This window comes from Ciconia boyciana, chromosome 6, assembly GCF_034638445.1.
Source record: "Ciconia boyciana chromosome 6, ASM3463844v1, whole genome shotgun sequence".
Classification (NCBI taxonomy): Eukaryota; Metazoa; Chordata; class Aves; order Ciconiiformes; family Ciconiidae; genus Ciconia; species Ciconia boyciana.
The window spans coordinates 62,436,331-62,456,204 of NC_132939.1; the positions used below are offsets into that span (position 1 = coordinate 62,436,331).

Sequence of the window (19,874 nt, forward strand, 5' to 3'; positions counted from 1 at the left end):
GGCTGACTTACTGCCTTTGTGCCTTCCCAGAGCGACTGTTTGCCCTCCGCACTGAGTGCTCACGAAAGGGGAAATATTCTATGCTCAGGGAGCCTTGGAAGATGTTAGCCAAAATTTTGGGTGGGGAGGTGAGGAAGGCTGCAGGCTAGTTTTAGCAGGAATCCCCTATATATTTGAACCTTCCCCCTTTTCTTTTCCTCTTGAGAACACCTGGCTACGGGGCTCTAGCTGCAGTCTGTGCAAGACCTCCTGGCAGGGAAAGCAAGTCACTTGTGAAAGACTTCCTAAGGGAAATGCTTGCATCCACTGAGGTTTAGCATACTGGAAAATATACAAAAAGGAAAAATTCTTGTGTAAGACAGACGATGGTGTGGATGAGATAAGCAATCTTGTCTACTTATACCACGTTGCATTGAGTGAGGGTATATTGGCATCCTTCCAGCCTGTAGTTCCTCACTTGCATCTGGGCAGAAACCCATCAAAGAGCCTGAGCCCAGCTGCAGAGCTGAGAGCGCAAGCGGACCTTCTCCCTCACCTCCTGCTCCCCTTCCAGTCCCTCTCCTTCTCTTGCCTCCCTGCCACCCCTTCCACCAGCTGGCACCAGCCAGAGCATGGCCCTTGGAGTACGTGCCTCTGACCACCCTGCCTCCAAGCTGTTTCAATGCCGAGCACTCGGTGCTCTGGGATTACTGGGAGTAAGTTTCCAAGGAATTCATTTGTCATTACTTGCTAAATAAATGGAGGCTGATAAGAATCTGCATTCTGCTTCCATAAAAACCTATAGATGCTGTATCTGTTGTCTAAGTAGTTTCTCACAAGAACACACAAGTCACTCATTCTTCTCCATAAAAGCCGGAAAAGACTGCCTGGATCAGCTGTTGTGCTTAATGCTTGGGAGGGAGGCCTCTGCGCTTTCATTATCAGCAGTTGCCATGAAGTGTTGGACAGGGAGGGCTCAGCAATGCAGCAGGAAAAGAGTTTCATATCTGGAAATAATCTTGCAGAAGTCTCTCCTAGGGCTGAAATTCTTGGCAGGAGCCTTTCATCCGAATCCCCTGAGACAGCAAGGCAATGGGCTCTTGTCCTTTGGTAAAGCCTGGCAAGTTTTGCATATTTTTGAAAAGCAATTAATTTTTTTTTTTAAACTCCATATGACAGGAACCATAAAAAGAATACATCTAGTCCCTTTTTATGATGGACATAAACCAACATATTCCACAAGTGCCATCCTTGATATTCTTCTTAGGAACAGGTCTGGCTCACATCTCCAGAGCACCTAAAGACCAGATCTGTAGACACCTACTTGCTGCTGAAATCAGTGTGATTTTGTTAGCTACTTAAATACCTTTTCAAATCAAGCCTGTGCTGCCTTGCATGTGTTAATACATGTATCCTCATAAAACCTCTGTGAAGCAGGACTGTATTTCAAGGGTTGGGGTACAGGGGCAGAGTAACTGATGGTCATGTTTTCTGAAGAGCCTGCAGTAAATCACAGCTGTTGGAAAACCCCATCCCCGTAATTTGTCCAAACTCTGGGAGAGAGTCTAGGAGTAACGCATCTCCAGCCCCCAAACCTGGATTTCACAGGGCCAAGCAGACATCAGCTAGAGCTCATTAGCTCCAGTAGTCTTTTAATTTTTCTATTATTACATATACTTTTTCCATTATAGAAACATCAGGCATTGGGGAGGGTGGGGAAGACTTTTGTGCTTCAAATAGGTCTTCACAAAAGGGCTAAAAAAAAATCCCACAGAACACCCAAGATAACATTGTTGTCTGTAATACTAGTAAGGCACCCAAAATGGAAAACATTCGTATTGTGAAACTCTTAGGTTGCTGTTTTGTTTGTTCCTTATTAAGAGTTAATAAACAAAACTGTTTGGGTTAATTTTGTCATGTGTACTGTGAGTTGCTAAGTAACATGTCTCCACTCTGCCTGAAGTCTATGTAGTAAGACAACTGAGAGAGGCATTTAAGTGCTATAAAATAAATGGGATGGATCATGTTATAGTGTACCGGACCCTAGCTTAGCATTTGGAGCATGGATTTTTTTCCCCTTTCCTTGTTTTAGGTGTAGAAAAAACCAAAGATACAGAGTCCACCTGACATACGAAGGGCAAAGAGCAGGTTATGCTTTTGGCAGGTGGGATGTTGGGCAGCTCTCCCTGGGAGATGATGCCTGCAGATCTCTGAAATAATTGCTGGTCTGGGGGTGATGTGCAGCAGGAGGGCAGATACCAAAGGGCCAAGGAGGACAGTGAGGAAATTGCCTTGGTTGTAACACGATCTGGGAGGTTTATGCACAAGATTTTTGATCAGCAACAGACAGAGGGCTTGATGTCTCTGGAAGGTCCTTCATGTTGGCCCATCATAGCAAGGAAGGCACACCACATGCTATGTATGTCTGTGATGCTACAGGGGCTACAGTCCTGCTAGATTTCCCTACTGCTTCCAAAGAAAAGCCTCTCTGGGATGGCTTTTCGTTCCTAGCAGGGCCAGGCAGGCCAGGTTGGACACAGTTTCAGGAGCAGGGCTGGGAGAAGAGAAAAGCTGGATTAAATGCTGACCATGTGAGAGGCTCAGAGCAGAAACCTGTCTGTCTTTGAGGGATGGGGGAAAGGCAGTGATTTTGCTGCAGCTTTCAGACAAATGGACTTCTCTTTAAAATGGTGACTATCACTGTCATATGAATGTAAATTGAGAATTATTTTCTGCAGACAAGTACTAAAAGAGGTACTGTGTGTAAGGTCTAATTTCATACTGAAAACAACTAGCAGAGAACAAGACACTATTTTAATAACAATAGAGATAGAGCATGTTGCTGGGCTGGGAATTACCAGGGAACACTCTTAAAGGTTTTATCAGATCTCTTTTGTTTAATTTGCAGGCATTGTTCAGTTTTTGAAGAAATCCTAATTTGGATATGAGAGTTTCAATCTTTCAAAAGGGTGTTAGCAGCAGCGTAGTTTGTCTCCGCCTCAGTCTCCTTCTAGGACAGGTTGCTGTCCTAAAAATGCCAGGGAGGCATTTGTGTTTGGGCTGATGTGCTGGTTTTGGCTGGGATAGAGTTAATTTTCTTTATAGTAGCTAGTATGGGGCTGTGTTTTGGATTTGTGCTGGAAACAGTGTTGGTAACACAGGGATGTTTTAGTTGCTGCTGAGCAGTGCTTACACAGAGTCAAGGCCTTTTCTGCTCCTCAGCCCACCCCACAGTGAGTGGGCTGGGGGGGCACAAGGAGTTGGGAGGGGACACGGCTGGGACAGCTGACCCCAACTGCCCAAAGGGATATTCCATACCATATGGCGTCATGCTCAGCATATAAAGCTGGGGGAAGAAGAAGGAAGCGGGGGACGTTTGGAGTGATGGCATTTGTCTTCCCAAGTCACTGTTATGTGTGATGGAGCCCTGCTTTCCTGGAGATGGCTGAACACCTGCCTGCCCACGGGAAGGAGTGAATTAATTCCTTGTTTTGCTTTGCTTGTGTGCGCAGCTTTTGCTTTCCCTATTAAACTGTCCTTATCTCAACCCAGGAGTTTTCTCACTTTTACCCTTCCGATTCTCTCCCCCATCCCACCAGGGGGGAGTGAGCGAGCGGCTGGGTGGGGCTGAGTTGCTGGCTGGGGTTAAACCACGACAGCTGAGGATCCTAAAGGAAGAATCACATGCATGTTGCTTAGGACCATTTCTGTTCCAGGACTGGAGATTCAGCCTCAATAAAGCAAATCATTCTAGGAAAGTCTTACATTGGTTCATTTGTATGGTGAGCCACAAGCTTTCTGGGTATGTCACAGCTTTCAGAATTATTATTTTGGTGCAAAGACTAGTGTTTTCAGGATACAGTTTTTCAAATGTGATATTTCCCCTTGAATTCAGTGACTTTAAATAGTATCAGTTATGCTGCAAATCAAGCAGGGGTTAGGGGAGAGGGGAGAGAAATGAAATCCAGGACTACCAATCAGTCAAGGCAGATGCTGGAGGAATGTGACCAGTGCAAGTTTCAAACTTTCAGGGCTTCCCAGATTTCTCAGGGCTAAACTAATACTTGTCAGTATGAAAAAACCCACCCCAAAACTCCAAAGCTTTCTGGTTTTTTTGATGAAGTGTGGGTGGTAACTGCTGGGTTTAGCAATCAAATGATCTCTTCCAGGACATATCTAAAGCTATTTCCTTCCAGTAGCCAGCCAGACATCCTCCAAGTGCCTGCAGACAAGACAAGAGAGAGCTCCTAGCACCATCTGGGGTTATGGTTAAAAGCACCAGGCTGGCAGTTCCTAAGATCCTACCAAGATCCTACCGAGAATGCTTTAAAGGATACATGGAGTTCATTTATGGCTTCTGCAAGCAGAAGTTGGGCAGGATGCATTTCATACGGCTTACGTGTAGAACGCATATAGGTCATGCATATGCAGTCTATTTTATTTTGCCTGCAGTGCCTGACATAGTACTGTCTGACAATGAATCATACAGATACAAACAGTTAAGTGTGCCACAGATTTAAACATGTAAGTGCCATTTCCTATTGTCCCCAGTCCAAGGGGTTGGTGGAACATCGTGTTAAAATAATAGGGCTGCTATTAATAAAGCCAGCAGAGTCTGTGTTCAGCACTGCTACATGACAAAACATATCTGTGAGGCAGAGGTTCTCATCTGCTGACACAGACAGCTAAACCCAGCCGTGCTGGAGCTGCTAACGTGCTTCTCAGTCTCACTGGAGACCCTGTAGAAATACTGAGACAATTAAGACAAGACAGAACAATACAACTAATGCAAACCAGGAACTGACACTGCTTCTTAGAAACGCCATTGGGTGCATTTCTGCTGGTGGAAGGCAGGGTAAATCACTGGCACTATGTCAAATGGATGCCTGCTCCAGGGAATACATAGACACCTTCAGATCTCAGAAGGAGGGGAGATGGGGGACACCTATTTTGAACAAGACTGTCTTGGGAAAGTAGCAGGTTGAGACAGTGGGGTGTCAGGGCATGGACAACAGACCTGCCATCTCCCAACAGGAGGAGGAAGTGTGAGTGACAAAATGCAGCGCAGCCAAAGGATTATTTGAATGCTCTTAGTCAGCCGAAGGTGTCAGGTGGATTACAGATACTTGTGACTGCACATTGTACGAGTATTTTAAAAGTAATTATATTCTGACCTGGAAGGGAAGATTTGGTGTCATGGTCTGCAAGGCTGAACTTCCCCAGACAGACTGTAGGTATGTGAGTGATGAACACTTGCTGGACCAGCCAGTCAGAACCAGAAAAAAAGCCTCAGTGAGAACCTGAGGCCCAGATTCATTTCACCTGGCTGTAAGAACTTAAGTGCCTAAGCACCACGGCTTCCTCCAAAGGGAGGTATTGGGAGACACCTAATCCCCACCTGAGCTGTGCTTTGGGGACAGCTGTCTCCTTCTGGGTTGCCTTTTGGTGCTTAGCATTGTGGGGAATGAATCCAGGACTGAGCAGCACCTGAGCCCACACCAGGAAGGTTCCTCTCCTCCTCCTCTAGGAACACAGTCTCTTCCCTGGCAGTTGTCTTCTGGCAGTTGTCTTCTGCCAGTTTTCTACCCATCTTGACTTCCACTGCTTCCTAACCTTGCTCTTTGCTGGAACTGCTTGACACCCAATCTCCCTCCCAAAATGCTGACTCAGGAATGCTAACACCAAGCCTTTGAAACCCTGATATTTCAAAATTAGTTTTTCCCACCCCACCCATCACAGAGAAAGTCATTAGCTGCCATATCCCTCTGATTATTTGCTTCCCAAGAAAGATAAGCAATCTGCTGGCACTCCTGGTCTGCTTGTCCACCCTGTCCTCATCTTTGCTTCCCACTGCAGATGGTCCCACCTGTCTGGTGCAGGTAGGTCACATAGGCACAAGCCCATTTAAATTAGTTCTCGAACAATACTTTAAGTGACATGTAGGCCTCTGAAGGGTCCTTCTGAGACCAAGTGAATTTCAATTCATTGAGAGAGAAGTTTCTTTCTGAGCAAACAAGAGAGAATTGAATGGGGCTGTGCTCTGCTACACGCGCTGAGGTTGATATGGCAACAAAGGTTCTAAAAATGATGAAACGCAAATGATATTCTCCTGCTATATAAATAGCTGTGTCAAGTTGTTATGGAAACTGTCAAGTAAACTGGGTTAAGAAGGGCTACTTTTTCTGCTCTCTTTTGCCAAGGCTTTCTGAAACAGTTTGTACCAGCACAGTACAAGAATGAGGACCTGTGAAAACTGGGCAATGCATTGATCAGAGAGTCTCTACAAATGAGGTGGGATGGCATTACGGCCTCTGTCCTCTTGAGAGGCTGGGACTTTGAATGAAGTACCTGCCCCGTTCCCACAATATACTGGTGGAAGTCATGATGTGGTCTCATCAGAATCCCCTCCTGGAGTCCTGGGGCATCATGCTCTGTGGAGACACTGTTGTGCGGGTAGACTTTTTTCCTGAAGGCCCAGAGCAAACACTCAGGTGGGTGAATGCCAGGTGGAACTGCAGTCACAGCTGTGCATACAGTAAAGCACTTTTGGGGCAGGCAGGTGGAAGAAGCTTCCATCAAGATTGAAAGTGTAATTCAGTGGGTTTTGAAGCCCATGTACCAGCTGTGAATTGAAGGGAGCATCATGTATCCTTTGATGGGAATATAAAAAAGGTGAAAATCAAAGCAAAAATGTTGAATTGCACCTTGGGCACCAATCTTTTGTCTTAAAGATATTCCAGGAGTAGATAGACCCAAAACACCCAAATCCTCTCTGAAGGATCCTTCTATTCTTCAGCTGAGAGATTGCTTTGACATCTTATTTTCAACCCCAGTCCCTTTTGTGAGCTGCACAAAGGCACCACTTAAATTAACCTCTCCTTGTGAGATGCCCACTGTGTTGTATTGTCAGATGGGTGATTTTGAGATAATGCATTTGTTCTTGATTCATTTTAGGTCCTTAGGAATTTTCCAGTAATGAAATGCAACTTGATCTCTTTGAAAGATACCAGGCAGGTAAATTAACCACTCACCCTATTAATGCTGTCCTGTTATTGTCACTGCATCTGTCCAAGAACATAATTCAAGCAATATAACTGTTTATGGTATGCACAGCCGCCTTATCTTTGTTTCCACTGATACAGTTATCTGGCACCTACCCCTCTCAACACAATCAAGATTAGAGTCAGAGGGAATGAGGTTGTTGAAAGGTTTTCCTTTCATATTTCCAAAGACATGATAGCAAAGAGAATTTTAAAAGGGTATGACTGTGTTGATGTACGGTGGGTATTCAATCCCTATGAAAAGCCCTCTGTCATACATTCGATTCACCTTTCTAGAGCTTAGCAGTCAGCATGCAGAGTTATGCCACAAGGGGTTAGTGGAATGTACTTTGTTCCTGTGTATAAATAGCTAGCTTTTAATAACGAGCATTCAAAAGTATGCATAAGTGAACAGGATGTTAAGACTGAGAAATCCTTTTCCTCTGGAGCTGTGCAAAAGAAAAAAAAAATAATAATTCACACATACAGAGGAAAGAAAGTAAAACACAGCGAGTTGGCTTGGTGCCAGCATTACAAAAAGGGGCAAAAAAAAAAGGAGAAGAAAAGTTCCCCTTTCTCTCTGGGAGCAAATTTTTGCCTTTATCCCTTCAGTGAAGAAAAATTGCCATTTGCTTGGCAAAAGAATAGTATGTATGCACAATGGGGAAAGGCTGTGACTCAGGGGTCAAACGGTAAAAACTGTGCCCTGCAAATAATTTGTGAAAGCTGAATAAGTTGCACCATACTCATGCTGGGATGCAGCTCCCATGGAGAAGGACCTGACCCAGCTCCAGGCCAGGAGGACAGTACTGCAGGGTGGGTCAGGGGAGGGAGAGGACTCCTCCAGCTTCTTGGTGCTTGCTTGTGAAGCAAGAGTTACTGCTCGTGTCACACCTCACCACAATGCGGCAGGCAGGGAGACCACAGTCAGGGGCAAGGAGGACACTCGTGTGGTGCAGATGAAGGGTGCAAGCATGGTGGTCAGTCCCTCTGCACCCCAGGTCTCCATCTGCCTCAGCCATTTCAATTTTAAAGTCCCCAGATGATGGGCTGTTTCTCCTTGTGGGCCTGGCACAATTGGGGCATGTTTCTGGTAGTGATCTCTGAGTCCTATATTGTATAAACGCATGAATAAGTAATGAAAAGTGATAAGGAAGAGGATCAGGTGCTGTGGAGATGGGCAGCAGTAGGAAGACCTGAGATAGATTAGTAATGCAAATATTTATACTGGGTGGTAAATGCTTCAGAAGGAAGGAGGAGAGGATAAAACAGGAGCATGAATCAAGCACACAACTGGGAGAAGGAAAGGCTCCTGGTAAAGGGCTCCCAGCCAAGAAAATGTTCAGGCAAAGAAAGAAGGAGACCGATGTGCAGTCACAGGGGCAGCAGCGCAAGGTGTTTTGCATTGCATTTTATATGCCAGAATTGGGGATCCAAAGAAATCCACAGAGGAAGTATCACCCTTTTAATTTGCTAGAAAATGCAATGTCTGTCCTCCTCAGATGGCTACAGCCCCGGCAGGGAGCAGGGGAATTAACACTTCTACCTGCACCATGTCTGAGGGGTTTATGGTCACCCCAGCAGGGATTTCAGAGGCTGGTGGTGGTCCCCCTGTCTCCTGGAGCAGGGTTCCTTTGCCCCTTTGCTGGCTTGTGCACAACAGGCTTGTGGGACAGGAGCAGAGCCACGGCAAAGGGCCCACATGAAATAGCGTACCAATTTTTCTTGCCTTTCTGCTGACTTGGTAAAGGAGCTAGGACAATACTGGATCCAACCCTTTTCTGAAGGCATGAATGTGTCTAAGCTACTCTACGACTTCATATTCATCTACCTTACTTTTCTAGGCTGAGCTCCATGTGGGATTGTGGGTACAGGTGATACATGCTATGAGAAAAGCTGGGTTTTTTAGCACTTATAGTACAATTTTAGAGTAGGAACTGGCAGAAAGGAGCTGGATGGCCTTATGCTCCTGAGATTTGATGAACCAAACTGAGTCCATGGCGCTTCGGCCTGGGGATCTGCTTTCAGGGGTAAGCTATGCTGATTATAGGAAGTACCTGCAGGATTACGTCCAAAAGATGGGCACTTGGAAACTTTGTACACCAAGGTTTCAAGTTTCTGTTTTGAAGGAGGCTCACTGTCTGACACTTATTCCTGACTATAAAAATGGGGAAGACTGTTAGAATTGGGGACATACCTCTAAATGAGGACAACTAAGTGCAAAGCAGAAGCAGAACTACCGAATCGAACTGAACGTTCACGATTCCTCTGTTTTTTCAGGTCATTTTAAGGGAGATCTCAGTGGAAGAGGAACTTGGTGACAATTCCTCAGAAGTCATATAGCTCTTAGGCAGCTCCTGGGGAAAAGAAACAAACAAAACACCCCCTGCATCTCAGGGCACTGTGCAGTGATTTTCCAGTCCTTTCCAATTGCTTCACATTGCGTGGGCTGAGCAGTGATTGGGAGCTTTTACATTTTAATGCCAAGTTTCAGAAAGATCTTTCTCGATGTCTACTCCACCTTTGTTTCCTCTTTTCTTTGTGGTTTGGGTCCACCCAAACTCAGAAGCCAAAGAAAAGTGGATGGGCTGATTCACTAGACTTTGCACTTGAATGGCTTCAGACATTTTTCATTCATTCCAATCCTCCTTGGAGGCATTCGTAACATTTTTGCTATTTTTTTCCACATCCTTACATGTATATACATTGCACTATCAGATAGGGTAACAATAAGCATTAAAGAAGGAGTGTGCTTGTTCACGTCTTCCAGGTGATGTAACACAGAAATGTAGCCCACAGCTCAGCTCTCCGTAGCTCTGCAGCCGCTCAGAGACTGCCTGCGGCAACATCTCTCCTGCTCCCCGAGCTCTGTCCATTTCTCAATTTCATGTTCTTCCTGGTACCGTTGTTCCTCCCTGAAATCAGGATGCATGTCCCAGTTTCCTGCTGCTTTTATTCTCACTCAGCCCGTCTCATTTTAGCATTTTATTTCTGAACTGAAGCCATTATCGGGTATGTTCTGAAGCATGCTTTGTAGTCATCCCTGGAAATGTGGTCTACTATCCCATAAACCTAGGGAAAGGTGGCCCTAGAGAGCAGACCCATGATCCTTGCTGTTTTCTTGCCTGCTGGGAGCTAAAAATTCCTTGTAAAATCCTCCAGGGAGATACAGTACCTTTCAGAAATCTCCTCCCCTTTTTTCTTTTTCCCAACAGTGGAAATGCTTTACATACTTTGCAGATGTGTAAGGCTGTTACGTAAAGCATCACATGAAGGCAAGGGCTCTTGCAAATAATAAAACTGCAGGCTAGTTGAAACCGGCCCCCTTATTTCATTTTCCTTAACGAAATGTAAATCTACACCCACACAAACTATGCATGCTCGGAGCAAAACAGTATTCCACATTCTACGGCAGGGAGGGAGCCAGCCTCATCGAGGGGCAGCTACCTTGCCACGCTCCTTCTCCACCGAGGTTGTTTCCACACCAGGTTTGATCAGCCTGGGCATTGGCACGGGTGCTGGCAGAGGCACTGAGGTGAGGAAGTGGCTTGCCCGGCCATAACTCATTGGGCAGCCTTCCTTGAGGGTCTGCCCACCCCCGTGGGCTTTGCAGATGTGGACTGGAAGGCGCTCAGCCTGTTCTCCTTCAAGCAGTCTTTCACATGTCCAGGCAAACTTCCCGCTGGATGCACTAGCGCTGACATGGGCACGAGCACGAGGAACAGGAGGCGGGTGTCTGTCCAGCCGATGTCCAGCCTGACCTTCTCCATTTCAGCAGCCCGGGTCTTGTGCCCTCTTCCCTCTCAGTTCTCACTGGAGTTGTCCCACTTTCACAGTAGCTTGCTTTCCCACCACCGCTGGGTCTGGTTTAAATACGGAATAATGATAATAACCCTACTTTCCACCACCCCCTCCAAAAAAAGAAAAGGTGTAGCAATCTAGGAGCAACACCTCAGAGGACATCTCAAAACCACTGCCACAAAACCACTGCCAAAGAAGTAACCAAGTCACAGGGCAACCTGCAGGATGAGACATTTCTCAATATGATATCCTAGGAAACTGTTTAACATGTCTAGCTTCAATCAAATTAATTGTCTATTATTCAATTAAAAATAAGGAAGTAAAGAGACAAAACCTTATTTAATTTCTTTCTGTCATCAGCCTATGTAATCTGCAGTTTAATGAACCTGATGGGTTGTCTTCACATGAATAAAGAATTTTTCCTCAGGCCACCTACTGCAGTCATCACTGGGGGATGGGGAAATCTCAGCTCCATTAACAAAGGAGAAGTCCAAAGGTGCTGCTCTGCAGATGGGACAGGACAATTCCCCATTGCTATTAAAGCGCCTTAACAGGGAAGGGCGCATTTGGGCTTGCAGAGGGACAACATACCCCATTTTCTAAGAGCAATGACTTCCTTTTCTCACATATCTTTTGTGGTAATTCATTTCCCTTCCTCTTCCCAGAGGTGACCTGTTTTATGTGTAGTTGGTTCATAATTTGCTGCCAGGTCCCAGGAACTGCAGTGTGGACAAAGACACATGCTCGTGAAGAAATCCTTCCACTGAGCACCGATGCTTTGGCTCAAACCCGGTCTCCAGGAAAACTACACAGAAACCCCGAGCCTCGTGCTCTGCAGAGAGCCTGGAAGAGGAGCACAGGCTGCCTGCAAGCTGCTTCTCTGCTTCTCCTACCTCTGGACACCAACTCAAGCCCAGACTTAGTCTCCCTGAAATTATACTCCTTGAGGCAATCTTAGAGAGCCTCATCTGCCTGGTTTTGCCCCATGTAATCACCAGCCAAGTCCCTTTCTCCAGCAGAGTTAAAGAACATAATATAAACTGCTTCTCCATATTTCCTGCACCTCAACACAATATTTCTGGTCCAGTTGGAGAAGATGAAGTTCAACAAATGGTCAGTTAAATTGGACTTGAAAAGATACAGCCAGTGGGAACAGGAAGAATAAGGAAAGGCTTTAGTGGCGATGGTACACCAGGGAATCCCAAGTAATTCAGATGCTGATGGAGCTGGCAGCGGCTGTTGCGGTATTTCTACCCTACTCCAGTGCAGAAATAGGCGGCCAAGGGTCACCAGTCCCAAGAGTCTCTCCTCCATTTTGGTCTCACTTCTGAGTCTAACCTCCATTTCTGCGTGCTCAATCATTTGCTCACATGAACGTGCACACACACATTTCGTTACATACTTGGTGCGTGTGCCATTTCCCCATGCTTGAACCCCCTGTCAGTCATGTGGACCATCCTGCAGCAGACACTCCAGTTTGTGGAGGCTGTTGGGCCAAAAAAGTGATCCTAAATCCTCCACAATGCTAAAGCGAAGCTGCAGCATTAACAGACTCCCTGGCGTGACAGCCCCAGCCTTCGTGGGAATCTGTGCTTTCTTCTACCTTCGTTAGCCTTATATAACGTTACTGCTCAGCTGCAGCTAGTGTGACACTGGCTCCTTTGTGCCACTGTAAGGCTTTTGCACATCAGCCAAAATGCAATGCTAAACCAATCAGGATAATAAGCGGCCGACTGTTAACATGCGGTTTCTGAAAGGCGGGTTGTATACAATTTCATAAGTTATTGCAAGTGTCTGTTTGTGGCTAAGGTAAGTCAAAGGCAAGGTGGGCTCATCCTGGGGGTAGGTGTCCTGGTCCACTCGACGCCAACTGGACATACAGCACCGGCACTGGGCTCTGTGAGCAGTTGATGGAGGAGCCCCACTTGCCAGCTGAAAGCTTTATACTGGTGGACGGTGGGAGCTGGTCACTGCAGTACTTGTGCCTCCTATGCCTTTGCCATCCCCTGCTCCAACCCTGCCTGGTGCAAGCAGCAAGAACCAACGTTTTCGGTGGGATATTGTGGAAAGGGAAAGCAGGAGCTGTGGTGACTCAGAGACTCACTTTTCCCAGGCAAGATGTTCTGGTGGGATTTGAAAGCTCCTTTCCCTTGGCAGAATTCTCCTCTGCCACTGTGGCTCCCAGAAGGGTGGGTCCTGGAGCCTGGGAAGCGCTTCCGCTTGGACCTTCAGGATGAGCCTGGCCAGACATGGCTAGAGCTGTAGGAGGGAATGGGTTTTTCTTGTCCCTCACCCCCCAAATAAATCAGAAATAAGGCAAAACAACAAAAAAAATAGAGGCATGGAGGGGTTGCTCGTGAGACCAGGCTCTGAGTCTGAGACAGGTCAGAGGATTCCCCGTGAAGCAATCAAGAAATTAAGGGAGCAGATGATAAACTGGCCAATGTTCCTTTAAGTCAGCGTCCAGCTTTGCCCAGCCGCCCAGCCAGCTCTCTGGCATTTGAAGCACTGTGCAAATAAAGATAATGGGACATGACATCCTGTTAGGAAGCTCGCTAATTGGTCAAGGAGCAGTCGGGATCAAGCACTGCAATGGATTTTGGCATTGGAAACGCCACCCGCAAAGGCAGCCGGCACTGCGGGTAGGGGACATCTCCCCGTGCCCGGGGTGCAGGGTTTGTAGTGGCTGCTGTTGGGGCAGGCAAGTCCCAACTCGCACCTCGACCTTCCTGGGTGTTTGATGTGTGGCCGAGGGAAGGCTCAGGCAGCCTGCCACCAGGCTCGGGGTCACTGCGGGAGGTGAAGGGGCACCTTTGGGTGCACAACAGCCCCAGTTTCGGGGATTCCTGCTGTCCAGGGACAAAACCCATTCCCTGCAGCCTATTGTTATGGACGGTGGTGGCAGTGGCTGGGTCTGCAGACTCCTCTGCATGTCCGCCACCATGCACAGCGTCTCTCCTTTCTAAAGCAGTATGGTCGTGATTCAGAAACTAGGCTATTTTTAACGGAAATAGGTGTTTAGTCACAAGCTCAGCTCTCTTGGTCTTTTCTGACAGCTAGTCTGAGATGTCACTGGCAGGTTCCTCTGTGCGGTGGTCAACAGAAATTCTGGTTTTAAGTCACACATCTAAGAAATCATTTCCCCAGGTTTTACCAAAAGGGTTAAAGCTATCCGTCAAGAACTGCAGCTCCAAATGCCTTGAGCCCTGGGCAACTCCAGTTATCGTACCCAACTCCAACATCAGCCCTGGGCCAAACCTAACCCCCGAATTACAGCACCCCAAGCAGCAGAGCAGAGCAAGATTTATGCTGTATAATACCAGATAATTTCTGCTTGTTTCCAGTTTGGTGTGATTGCAAATACCTCCTCTACCAATCACTTGACTACTGTAATTTTGGTCTAAAGCATGTGTCTCCAGTTATCTTCTCTGAATTAAGACATGTATTGCAAAATTTAACATTTTTTCTGTATGACCTAGAAAAGCTTATTCTTGAGTGGGTATGACTTGACACCTTTCTGGATAGCAAGACTACATGTCTCTTAGTTTGCCCAATGGGAAATGTACATTGCCAGTAAGCCAGCATGACATATCAAATTCTGCTCCCTGAGTAGAGCATATTAAAATGCCATTTTTACATCCCAAATTATATTTCATTATGTAGTCAGTTACAATTTTGACAGTAGCAGTGCACAGAATGCATTTCATATGCTAACTAAACCAGACTTTTTTGCTAATTTGCTGAAAAAATATTATGGTATATCTAGGACATAATGTTTCTGGAGCGAAAAGAACAGCAGCATCATGGATGTAGTCTGTGATCTTTGTTTTGGGTGCTGATCGTAATCATACACTCTGCTCAAGATGAAGTGACAGACATTTCACCCAGTATTACTAAAGAACCATCCCATTCTGTGAAATTTTGTCTAATTTATAGACAACTCTGTAAAAATACTTGCTTATCTAACATGCAGTTGGACTAGATTTTTGTTGTAGGTCCCTTCCAACTGAACTGTTCTTTCCTACAAAAACAAATTGCTAATTCAATAGGTTATTCTCACAGAAGATGACACATTTTTCCAGATGGCTTTTAAAATTCCCAAGTATTTCTTTGAAGAAAGAGAAGACAAGGTGAACTTAGGGTTATAGATTACTCTAAACCATACTGAAAACCTTTTTGTCTCTAGAGGTGGATGTGGGGTTTAGAACAGGGCAGAGCAGAGACCATTTCTTTTAATGCACATTGGCAAATATGAGAGATTGCATTAACTTTATTTTCTTGAGCCAGTCTCATGGCTCAAGAGCTATAAAGTGTCATCACACCTCTTGGTATGGGCAGCAGCAGGACAAGCTGTGGCAGCAGGGAAGTGACATCTAAGTGCCACCTACTTTATGACATTGTTTTCTGTGTGCCAACCATCCTAGCTGGAAGTGGGTATAATGTGCATCCAGATCCAGCACAGGCTACTTCCTACCATCACAGGGGACAAAACCAGGAGCTAGGTTGTGCTTCAGGTGCCTCCAAAACTTTTGCTTTTAATACTGCTGTCTAGACCCTGCCGTTATTCAGGACTGCCTGCAGCCCTGCCTGAAATGGCTTCCCTCTGTCATCTGTCCCTATGCATTTGTCCATAGTTTGGCCTGAAGGCACCCCAGCAGGAACTCATGTGCCTGTTTTGGGTGTCCCATTAAGCAGTTCATTCCTTGTGCTATTACCTCTCCCAGATACCTCCTGCTCCTGGCTTTTAAGCAACATTTAGACACCCATCAGTACAGTAGAATAGATCAAAGAGCTGCTTAAAAAGTAGTGTTATATTAATATATAGCTGATGGGGATGGCGTGTAGCGTGCAGGGGGTTCCAGGTATATGACAAGGCTCAGAGGACACTGAACCCCAGACCCCGTCTGTCTGTGCTCTGCAGAGGAGCCCAGAGACTCCCTCTCCCTGGGCACCAGCACAGCTCCTATTGGCAGCGCTGCATTCATTTTGGCTGGTGTCAGGCCAGCAAAGCATGATAAGAGATAATTAGTGATTAAATTGCAACTTTTTATCTTGGTAAACGACAGTTACTTCCTTGTAGGCTACCTACGTTGACAATGAGTGTTCAGGAAAAGCTGAACAAATCTGTTTATTTTGATCCTGAACAAAAGCCTGGGAGAAGCTTCCCAGTTCTTAGGCGAGGCGGGATGGCAGACTCGGGAACCTCCCGGTGAGAAGTTTTGCTGGAAATGGATGCGCACCCCGACTATCTGCCTTGGTCGGGGCTGCACAGCAGCAGAGGGCAGCAGCTCAACGTGATGCTTCCTCCACCGCAGGCAACTTCTTGTCTCACGGCAGCTTTTCCTACAGGTTTTTGCAGCCTCCAGGTAGCTGTGCATGCTATTAACGTCAATCATGCCTTTTTAAATAAATCTGAATGTCCTCTGCAGAAGAGGAGGAGTGCTTGCCTGTACCCCCAGCCTCTTGCAAGGCACCCAGCAATGGGTGCTCGCAGCTGACTCACTGCCGCAGGTGACTCGGTGCCTCCCCGTCAGCCCGGGAGGTGGAGGTGGCACAGGGGAATTAAGGCACTGTGTGGGATGTGTAGGGTGGAGAAAGCATCCTGGGAACTGAGACTGAAGAGTCAGACTGGCTGTTGTCGCTTGTTAGGCTCTCCTTTGCAATGGATTTGGATCCCACATGAGAGGCCAGCGGGCTGTCTACACAGTGCAGGTAAGGCTTTCAGCAAAACCTACATGGTGGCCAAAAGTCCTTGGCCAGTGCTGGCTTCTGCAGAGTCCTGCATGTCAGTCTTTGGAAATAAAACCAGTTCCTACCCTATTCCAGGGTAGTTTCTGATCTAGTACAGAGCACCCAGACCTTGCCTTAGCAGCATTAAAAAACCCCTATTTGCAGTCCTCTTCCTTGTGGATACTACAGAGTGACCCTGAAGCCAAAGACGTTTAGGACACAGCCTGATCTAGAAAGGCAGAGGCACAAAAGTATGATTCCTTCTATCAGTCTCAAAAACCTCTTCAGAGGCTTCAGAAACCCCAGCAAAGAGAAGGGAAATAAATCATGGAAACCTGTGATGAACCCCACCCTGAAAATACCAGCGTATACACTGTTGGGGCAGAGAGTAATAAAACCAATGCACATGCAGCAACATGGCAGGCGGGTGCTCACAGCCACATTTTCCACAATCCAGTGCAGGTATGCGAGTTACTGCCTAGTGCCCTCCTTCCTCTCTGAGACACAGTCAAAGAGCTGCACAAACACGTTGAGGGAGCTGCAGGTTATATCTTTACCTGCTTTGGCAAGCTCAGCTTAGCCATTAGCTGGGTGAAAGCTCTGCCCCACAGCGGGTCCCGGGAGCTACAGCTGGCTCAGGTAGTGCCTGGTCTGCGTATGCCGGCGCTTAGGCTTGTTTTCCAATGCAGCTCTGTGCGCTGCAGCTCACCCCCACCCCTCCTTGGTTCCTGCAAGGCCACGGTGCGGGGAGGCTGCTGGCTGCCACTTCGTGCAGGAGAGTCATGAAGGGGGACGGGAGCCTCCAGTGCGGAGCAAATCCGCGGGAGCACTGTGTTTCCCTTGCCTCTGTGGTGCCTGGTTGCTCTCCAGACCCAGGCGGACTCCCAGGAGGGCTGGCACTTGTTAACTCCCCCATTTCCCGTGGGGCTGGAGAAATCATGGGTCGTGTTTGCTGCAGCCTCCCAAGAGCCTGACTTTTCCGTGACTGCAAACATCTCTACTGTGTGCCCTGCCGCCGGTCTGCATGCTGAACCTATAACCTTGCACCAGACCTTGGTCTTTCCTGCACACTGCCATCCCGGGAAGCAACCACCACAGGAAGGAGAAGGCCATCATGCTGGAGTGCTTCCTTCTCGCTGCTGCAGCAGAACAACCGGCACCAGCCTCATCCCAGTGACAAACTTCCCTGCACTGCAATCCCCTCTGCAGGCTGGTCCGTACGCTTTGCATCCAGACTTTCCGACTGCAGTCCCTTGCACCACCTACAGAAATGCAGCATTTATTTTTAACCTAAAGGGAGTCACCCAGGGTAGGGTTTCATACAGAGACCCTCGGAGCATTCAGGCTGGATCAGATTTTTAAAGATGTTAGCGCATTATAAATCAAAACATTCCCTGTCTGCTTTCTCCAATTCTGTTAGAAGACAAGGTTCATCCCGCACATTGAGGTTCCAGACACGGTTTAAGTACCATCGAGATTTGCTAAAGGACATTTTTGCAATGTCTAAAACACTAGAAGTAAATGGGTTCCCATCAGCCTGATTGTCTCAAGGCGTTTCTTGTCCACTTCTTGGGCCCTGCAGGTTCATCGTTGTGTACCTGTGCACAGAGAACACTCAATCTGGCATGAGCAATACTGAGCTCTGGACACTTAACCCTGAAACTACTGAAATCAATAGAAAGATTAAGGATCACCCCAGGCAATCTTTTTCTCCCTTAACGTCACAGCTCTGCCCTGTCTCAGAGGCCCACTGGGGTGAAGTGATGTGACTGAGGGCATGCAGCAGCTCGGTGGCAGAGATTCCAGTTCCCTTGTGCCACACTGGGAGCACTGGTGTGCAGAAAAATGTCCCCAAACAGGTCACCACTGATGCCACAAGAATATTTCAGAGCCTCACGTGGCTGAAGGAGAGACCCAAGTCTTGTGCAGACAAGGATGAAGAATCAAAGCATGAAGTGAGAATGAGGCAGGAAGAGATCACTTGCTGGACGGCCCAGAAACTCCTAGAGCTGAGACGTGGCTCTTGATCTCTGGTCAGAGGGTTGGAGACTTGAATCTCCCTGGTATTGAAGCCGCCAATGACACAGACCTGCAGCAAAGCCATCTGGATTGCTGGTCTTATGGTGATGACTTCAAGGGCAATCTTAGGAGAGAAAACGAGCAGTCTCAGCTGCCACCAGTGCTTATCAGAGTTGGAGAAGGTATTAATCATAAAGATTTAAAGAGGAAGATTTGGAATTATCTGGCTGTTAATAATCCCCCGGCACTACCTGTTGCTTGCTCTGTAGATGGCAGCACAAGGAAACCAACCAACTTTGTGAACTCAGTGCAAGGCAAGTACATAGGTCTATAATTAACAGGGTCAGTGGAGGGAGTTATTTCACCTGAGACTTGAACCACTTTCAATTTTTAACAGCAATGAGTTAGGAAAACAAGAAAGAAGCCACGGCTGCAAACAAGTAGTAAAAGTAACTTGCAAAGAAAGAGAGTTCCTATGTTGTTTAGAGATAGCCTTCACCTCATAAAAACCCCAATGGTTACCACATAACTGCAGATCAAGAGAAGAAAGCCACCTGAATAGATTTATTAAGAGTCTGTGTTCTTTTGGGCACAAACCTGACCTTTATTCTGTGTTTAAATAGCAAAGAGGGACTCGTCTTGATCCCCAAATGTTTTTGCAAAAGGAGCTGGTATGGCAAAATTTATCAAAACACAACATGTTCTGAAGTGCTTGGAATTTCCACTTGAAAAATGTGGGTAGCTAATAGTTTCTGATCACCTCCTCTGTGTATCTGCCGTGAAATCATTTTGTTGCATTGTGATAAAGCTTGGCTCTGCAATTTAAAGCCATAAATATGCCCTCCTGTAGAAATACAGGGCTTTTGTTTTCCCTTCCACAGGGCGAATTTGAGAGAGAGCCTGGAGGGACCTTCATCTCGTGAACTCCCAGGGCTGCTATTTCTGAGCACTGATTTCCTACTTGGGATGTAGATCTTGACCTCCATGCCCCTAGCCGACTGGTTTGCATAAACAAAAGAGCATTGCAAAGAAGTCAAAGCCGGATGTACCTACAGCAAATAAATCTCTTCCTCTCTGACAAACAGAGAATGAATTGACCTCTTGCACGTCATGTCTGGTTGTCTGACCAAAACTGTCAGTCACAACTTTCCCTCTGGAAGCCTTGGATGAGACAAGGGATAAAAGGGACATAAAAGTGACATCAGTAAGACTAAAACAATGAACGACAGGATTTCCTCTACCATCTCCATTACTTGATTCCTACAAGTTTTCCAATCATGGCTGGTCAGATCCCAGACAGTGTCT

At 46.7% G+C, this 19,874-nt stretch overlaps 1 long non-coding RNA gene across 1 annotated transcript in view; it reads left to right on the forward strand.

The window, feature by feature from the left end:
• Window positions 1-19,667, forward strand: part of LOC140652730 (uncharacterized) — a 77,034-nt gene extending 57,367 nt beyond the window's left edge. The window contains exon 3 of the long non-coding RNA XR_012042935.1: window positions 19,451-19,667. This is a non-coding gene — a long non-coding RNA (uncharacterized lncRNA). The remainder of the gene's footprint in view (window positions 1-19,450) is intronic.
• The last annotated feature ends 207 nt before the right edge of the window (window positions 19,668-19,874 follow it).